The following is a 6,258-nucleotide window of genomic DNA, read 5'->3' as shown; positions in this document are numbered from 1 at the left end:
GGCAGCCTCTGCTTGTGTCTGCACATGGCCGGGAGAAGGCACGAACAAGGACCTGAGACGGCTCCCTGCGGGCAAAGCTTTGCTTCCAGCTTGCAAGGAGCCTGGAGGTACTGTCCTGGCAGAAAGCGGCCACGAGACTTCTTGCAGCTCACCTGCTCTGGTTTCCATACCCTTCCCTTGCCCCTGCTCTCCTGACCCTGTGTTCAGCTGCTCCCTGAAAGCCTCCCACCTCCTCTCCTTCAGCTTCCTCACAGCCCACTGAGGGCAGTGGGCAGGGTGAGGAAACATCTGCGGTGGCCAGGGATTCCATGGTACTCGTGTAGTGATAGGAAGAGGGAGGAATGATTTTAAAATGAAATAGGCCAGGGTTAGGCAAAGTGCCCATTCCAGATATTAGGAATTAGGATGTTAGATATTCTGATAGATAATAGGATATTAGGACTAGATATTGGGAAGAAATTATTCCCTGTGAGGGTGCTGAGGCCCTGGCACAGGGTGCCCAGAGCAGCTGTGGCTGCCCCATCCCTGGCAGTGTCCAAGGCCAGGCTGGACAGGGCTTGGAGCACCCTGGGATAGTTGAAAGTGTCCCTGCCCATGGCAGATCTCTGCCAGTCTCAGATTCTATGAATCCTGTTTCACCTCCCCTAGAGTGTCCTCTGAGCGGGGCAGTGCCCAAGGAGGACAGCTGTGACAGGGACAATACATTGCCTGCAAGAGGATGGCAGCACAGAGATCCTTCCAGGGAAAAGCAGAGTTGCAGCACGTTTGAAATTCCCCGCACATGTATTCAGGAGGGGCCTGGGCTGGGGGGAGCTGGGTTTTGTTTTCTCTCTGCAGAGAGCCTGTCAGAGATGCCCACCTCTGGGAGGACAGGATGGACAGACAGACGTGGCTGGGCTGAGCAATGCCCGGGGTGTGCTTCTGGGAGCTCGGGGAGCTTTGACGAGCCCTCCAGCGCTGACAGCCACCAGCTCCCTGCCCTTGCAAAGCTGTGCCTTCAGTCTGATCCTCTCCCCACCGCTGACGAAATCTCATCCTCAGCTTTTACACATCCTCATTTCAGCAGCAAAGACCTGACATGACTGCTTTGAACAGGGACTGATCCTGTCCTCGAACAGAGCCCTCCCTGCCTGCCCTGCCCTTGCCGAGCATCCACAGGCTGCTGGTCCTGTTCCGTCCCAGGGCTCCGGTGCAGTCTGACAAAACCTTTATTCTCACGGCCTGTAACTGGGACATCTCATTGTGGCCTTCCAGTACTTAAAGGTGGCTTACAAAAAAGAGGAAGATTAACTTTTTTCATGGACAGAGAGTGACAGGACAAAAGGGAATAACTTCAAATCGAAGGAGAGCAGGGTTAGATGGGATATTGGGAAGAAATTCTTCCCTGTGAGGGTGGGGAGGCCCTGGCACAGGGTGCCCAGAGCAGCTGTGGCTGCCCCATCCCTGGGAATGTTCAAGGCCAGGTTGGATGGGGCTTGGAGCAATCTGCGACAGTGGAAGGTGTCCCTGCCCACGGCAGGGGGGTGGAATGGAATGAGCTTTAAGGTCTCTTCCAGCCCAAACTTTCCTTTGGTTCCGTGATTTGATGGAGAGAGCCTGTGCTGAGGAACAAGCTGTTGGGGTGAAAAGAAGCAACTCCAGGATGAGCTGCATCAGGCCCAGTTCTCCACCAGCCTGGTGAAACAGTCTTGGGAAGACAAGAGGGTCTGTACCAGCTGCTTCTTTCTAGTCCTGCATCATTTGTTCTCAATTTTCCAGGTCCACTATCATGTCTATCTCCACATTTATTTTTCAAGCCTCTCTACATCCCAGAGCTTTGCAAGGGGTGTTGGGGGGCTTGGGGGACACCATGGACTTTTAGAGCAGTGGAAAGGGATCAACAGCACACACCGTGGGTGGTACACAGGGTTGGCACCTGGGACAGGTTTTCAAGGGCCAGCATTACAGCTGGGGTGGCATTCACAGTTTTTAAAGAATGTTCAGTGTCCATGAGAGGCACCTGTGCTGCCTGCTCACAGATCTTGCTGTGCCTGCCTCTCACTGCGCCTGTGTTTTTGTGTGGGCTTTGGAAGCTCAAGTGTAGGACACGAGAGCAGATGCAGCAGACACGTCGTGAGTTTACACTCGATGGGAAGAGGAGGTAGGGAAGGCTCCATCTAGAGTGGCCATGCAGGAAATTGCTGGTATTTTTGTTTGTTTGCCCTGAATCCTTCTTTTCCCTGTTGTGGTTTCTGTATTTTCCCTTGGAGCAGAGCTGGGGATGCAAACATGCAGCTTGTGGGGCCAAGACAGGTACACCCTGCCCTGGGTCACCTCCGGGAGGTTGGGTTTGCCCTCAAGTGAGCCCCTTGTTGCTGTAGGCCGCGTGTGGGGTTGGTCCTCAGTTCCAGCCCTCTCCCAGTGCACAGGTCGCACTGTGGGATGCTGTCTTATACCACAGACCTGTGGGAGACCTGGAGTCTGGAGGGTTCAATCACCTTTTCAGCCACTACCCCTGAACCTTTTAGCATCCTCTGTGGCCCTGGGAGGAGGGTGAGGGGTGCCACAACCTTGTGGCAATCCCTGATGAGCCTCAGCCTCAGCGGCTGCTCCTGCCAGTCCTTCCTTTGCTCTTTCCCCGTGGTGGCATCTCTCTGCTCCTGCACGGCTGTTACCCCTGAGCCTGCATTGGCAAAATTTCTGCCTCAGCGTCGTCCTGATGTAGGGCTGATCTGCTGTGGGGAAAAGGTGTCTTCCCTGCCACTGACCCGCTGGCAGCACAGAGCTGGGGGGAGCTGCCTGGGAGTGCCCTTGGACCTCTTTATGTGGTGCCGAAATGAGTCGTCAGTTGTGGATGGAAAGCTTTGGGAGCCCAGGAGGTGGCTTCTGGTGGAAAGCAGGGTGCAGTCCCAGGGAGACAGCAGTGTTGTGTGGGGGCTTTTCACTGGCACATGCCTGCAGTCTACTCTTGGAGCTTCCACCACGGGTCTGGCCACAGCAGGGAGCCTGGTCCCCCCCAGAGCACAGCCTGAGGGCTCAGGACACCTGGCTGGTGACCAAGGCACACCTTGGGGAGGGCAGGACCCACCAGCTGCTGCTGAACTGCAGGAGGATCTCTGCTGATTTTTGTGCTCCTAAGAGTTGCTCAGAGTAGGCGTGGAAGTAAGGCAGGGATGGAAGGGTGGTGGGATGGATGGAATGTCCTGCAGACAACCATGGGTTGCTCTGGGCCAGCACCAGTGATATTTCCTCCAACACCAGCTGCTTCTCCACGCAATCTCCTGAACCACGTGGAAGGATAAGATACGACAAGAGGAAACAGCCTCAAGCTGGGCCAGGGAGGTTTAGGCTGGATACTAGGAACAATTTCTTCCCTGAAAGGGTGGTCAGGCATTGGCAGAGGTTGCCCAGGGCAATGGTAGCGTCACCATCCTTGGTGGGATTTAAAAGCTGTGTGAATGTGGCACTTGGGGACATGATTGAGTGGTGGAGTTGGCAGTGCTGGGTTAATGGTTGGACTTGATGGTCTTGGAGGGCTTTTTGAACCTAATGGTTCTGTGATTCTATGAAAGGCCAAAGCAGAAAGTACAGGTGGGAGATGGAAACCCAGCACAGGAAAGGGAAAGGCAGCAGGCTCTCCCAGCGACAGGCTCACCAGCTGTCACCAGCTGCTGTACTGGTCTGGGTGTGCTGGGGAGAAGCACCACGAATGGGCCAAGTGGAGCTAAAATGGGAGTTTCCTGCCTTGGTCCTCCGTGCCTTTTGTCAGAACTCCAAGAGGAGTGGGGATGGCTCCCTGCCCGTTTGTCTAACTTCCAGCTTGTGTGTCCTTTAATCCTGCTTTATCTCTTCCTGCTTATCAGCCTTGATCATGGCTTCCATCAGCCTTCCCTGCATGCCTCCCTCCACCATCCCTGCTGGGAGTTTGCAGCCAAGTCCCCCCACAGCTGCTCACACCCAGAAACTGCTCTGCTGCTGCACAGCAGAAACTTTGGAATCACAGAAACACTAAGGTTGGAAAAGCCCTCCAAGATCATTGAGTCCAATCATTAAACTCAGCACTGCCAGGGCCACCACTAAACCCTGTAGCCAAGTGCCACATCTGTAAGGTTTTGAAAACTTTCAGGGGTGGTGACTCCACCACTGCCCTGGGCAGCCTGCGCCAATCCTGACAGCCCTTTCAGTGAAGAAATTTTCTCTAATATCCAACCAGAACCTCCCCTGGCACAGGTACCTGGGAGCAGAGGCTGACCCCCACCTGGCTCCAAGCTCCTTTCAGGTAGATGCAGAGAGTGATGAGATCCCCCTGTGCCTCCTTTTCCCCAAGCTCAGCACCCCCAGCTCCCTCAGCTGTTTCTGTTCAGACTTGTGCTCCAGCCCTGCCCCAGCTCCATTCCCCAGCTCCACTGCCCTGCTCTGGATATGCTGCAGCCCCTCAGTCCCACTCCTGCCATGGGCTGAGGGTCCTGCCTGCAATCTGCCTCTCTGATGGGATCTGTGTCCCACCCCCCACCTTACGTCAGTAGGGTCCCACGCAGTCTCTTCCAGACGAGGGTAAAGCCCCTAGAGAGGTGCTTTTGGGGGCAAACAGACCTCAGTCATTGTCCACCTTCTGTCACAGGTGCTGCTTTCTCCTCACCTTGTTAGCCATGATCTGCTTGGACTTCTTTGGGCTCTCACCCACTTCTAGCAGCACTGAGGAGCAGCTGCCCAAATCCAGGGGCCAGGAAAAGCCTTCAGCAGCCACAGACTCCCACGCAACCCACTTGCTTTGTTGACCTGCAGAGACCAGAACCTGAAACTGGTGAGCAATGACTCCAGCTTAGCTGGGACATCACTGACTCGCCGGCAAGTCCCTCCCACAGCCCCAGCCCATGTGTGGTTCAGCCCTTGGCTCCCCTCTCCTCTGGCCGTTCCTCATGGTCCTGGGGTTCTCCCCACATCAGGCAGGGCTCCCCCACCTTTTGCACCGGCCTTTATGTTGCCGAAGTGGAGCAAAGCATGAAATATGAATGAGGCACTGTGGCCTGTCGCGTGCTGCTGGGCTGGACCTGGATTCGATTAGCCCTGATGTTTCTTTCATGAGTGAGAGGCTTTTTCCTCTCTGGAGCTCTTTGCTGTGAGCTCGGAGCTCAGTCACGGAAGCAGCCGGCTGATTAACCACCCGCTGCTGCTGCGGCTGCTCCTGCTGCATCCAGCCGGCCTCTCCTCTCTCCTGCCCCTGGCCCTGCCACCGCTGTCCCCCGCCATCTCCTGTGGCTCTAGAGTGAGCTGGCATCTGCCTGCCTCCCTCTCCCTAAGCTGGCATTCCCAGGGCTCATTCCCACCCCAAATGCAGAGGGGCTTTCACCACGTGGTGGGACTGGGCATGGTTGGACATGGAGCAGCACTGCTCGGGAGGAGGTGGTTGGACCCTGCCTGGTGTGGAGGATGCAGTTCAAGGTGTGTGACCAGAGACCTCCTGCACCAAGGACACCGTTCCTGCATCTGCTCCAGGGACACAGGGCCGGCTCCCAAACAGGCTGATAAATGCTCTCTCTTCAGCAAGATCCTGATGATTTTCCTAATGACCAGGCCTGGCCCTGGAGAATTCTGCTGGGTTATTTCAGGCAGCTAAATGTACCTAGCAAGGACGTTCCTGCTGTTCAAATTTTCACTTATCTGGGACAACGTGAGTGCTAACAGCTTCCCAGAGCTGCTCTGACGGGCTGAGAGAAGGGGACACAGCAGAGACCGCAGTGCTCCTGTGCCTCTCTGTGTCCCTGTGCTTTCCCAGGGTAACCTTGGAGCTGATGTGGACCTTCAGTTTGAAACTCTGTGCATCCCAACTCGCCTCAGCTTATCTTGTGCAGGAGCAGCCATTCCTCCCTAATTCCATCCACACACGTGAGAACATGGCTCATGCTCAGCAGGACCTTGGTTGTCTTCTTCCCAAACAACCAGCAGCAGGAGGCATCCAAGGCACCAGAACTTGGCACAAATGTAAATGCTCGAGTCTCTGAAAAGGGATGGATAATTTTGCAGGTGCAAACTTTCCTCTGCCTTTTGACCCCCTGAATGGCACCTGTGCTGTTAATTGTGTGCATGTGTAAACTTTCCAAGGCAGTGCTGGTGAGGGCCAAAAAATCTGCACTGATGAGGATTTTCAGCTCAAGGGCAGTCTTGACCTAGTTTTGAAGTAGCTGTGCTTGGAGCTGGGGGCTGGACTGTGGATCTCCAGGGAGCCCTTCCAAGAAAAATCCTTGGCTGAACCTTGTTTCATGACAGCCCCAGCACCAC

The 6,258-nt window shown here is 55.2% G+C and overlaps 1 long non-coding RNA gene across 1 annotated transcript in view; it reads right to left on the bottom strand.

The window, feature by feature from the left end:
* The window catches only part of LOC108446919, a 16,598-nt gene extending 15,728 nt beyond the window's left edge, over nt 1-870 (bottom strand). The window contains exon 1 of the long non-coding RNA XR_001862257.1: nt 860-870. This is a non-coding gene — a long non-coding RNA (uncharacterized LOC108446919). The remainder of the gene's footprint in view (nt 1-859) is intronic.
* Nucleotides 871-6,258: the final 5,388 nt, after the last annotated feature.

The sequence above is a fragment of the Corvus brachyrhynchos genome, unplaced genomic scaffold (assembly GCF_000691975.1).
Source record: "Corvus brachyrhynchos isolate BGI_N302 unplaced genomic scaffold, ASM69197v1 scaffold525, whole genome shotgun sequence".
Taxonomy (NCBI): Eukaryota; Metazoa; Chordata; class Aves; order Passeriformes; family Corvidae; genus Corvus; species Corvus brachyrhynchos.
Note: the sequence above shows the minus strand (reverse complement) of the source record. Positions and strands in the feature narration are given on the sequence as shown.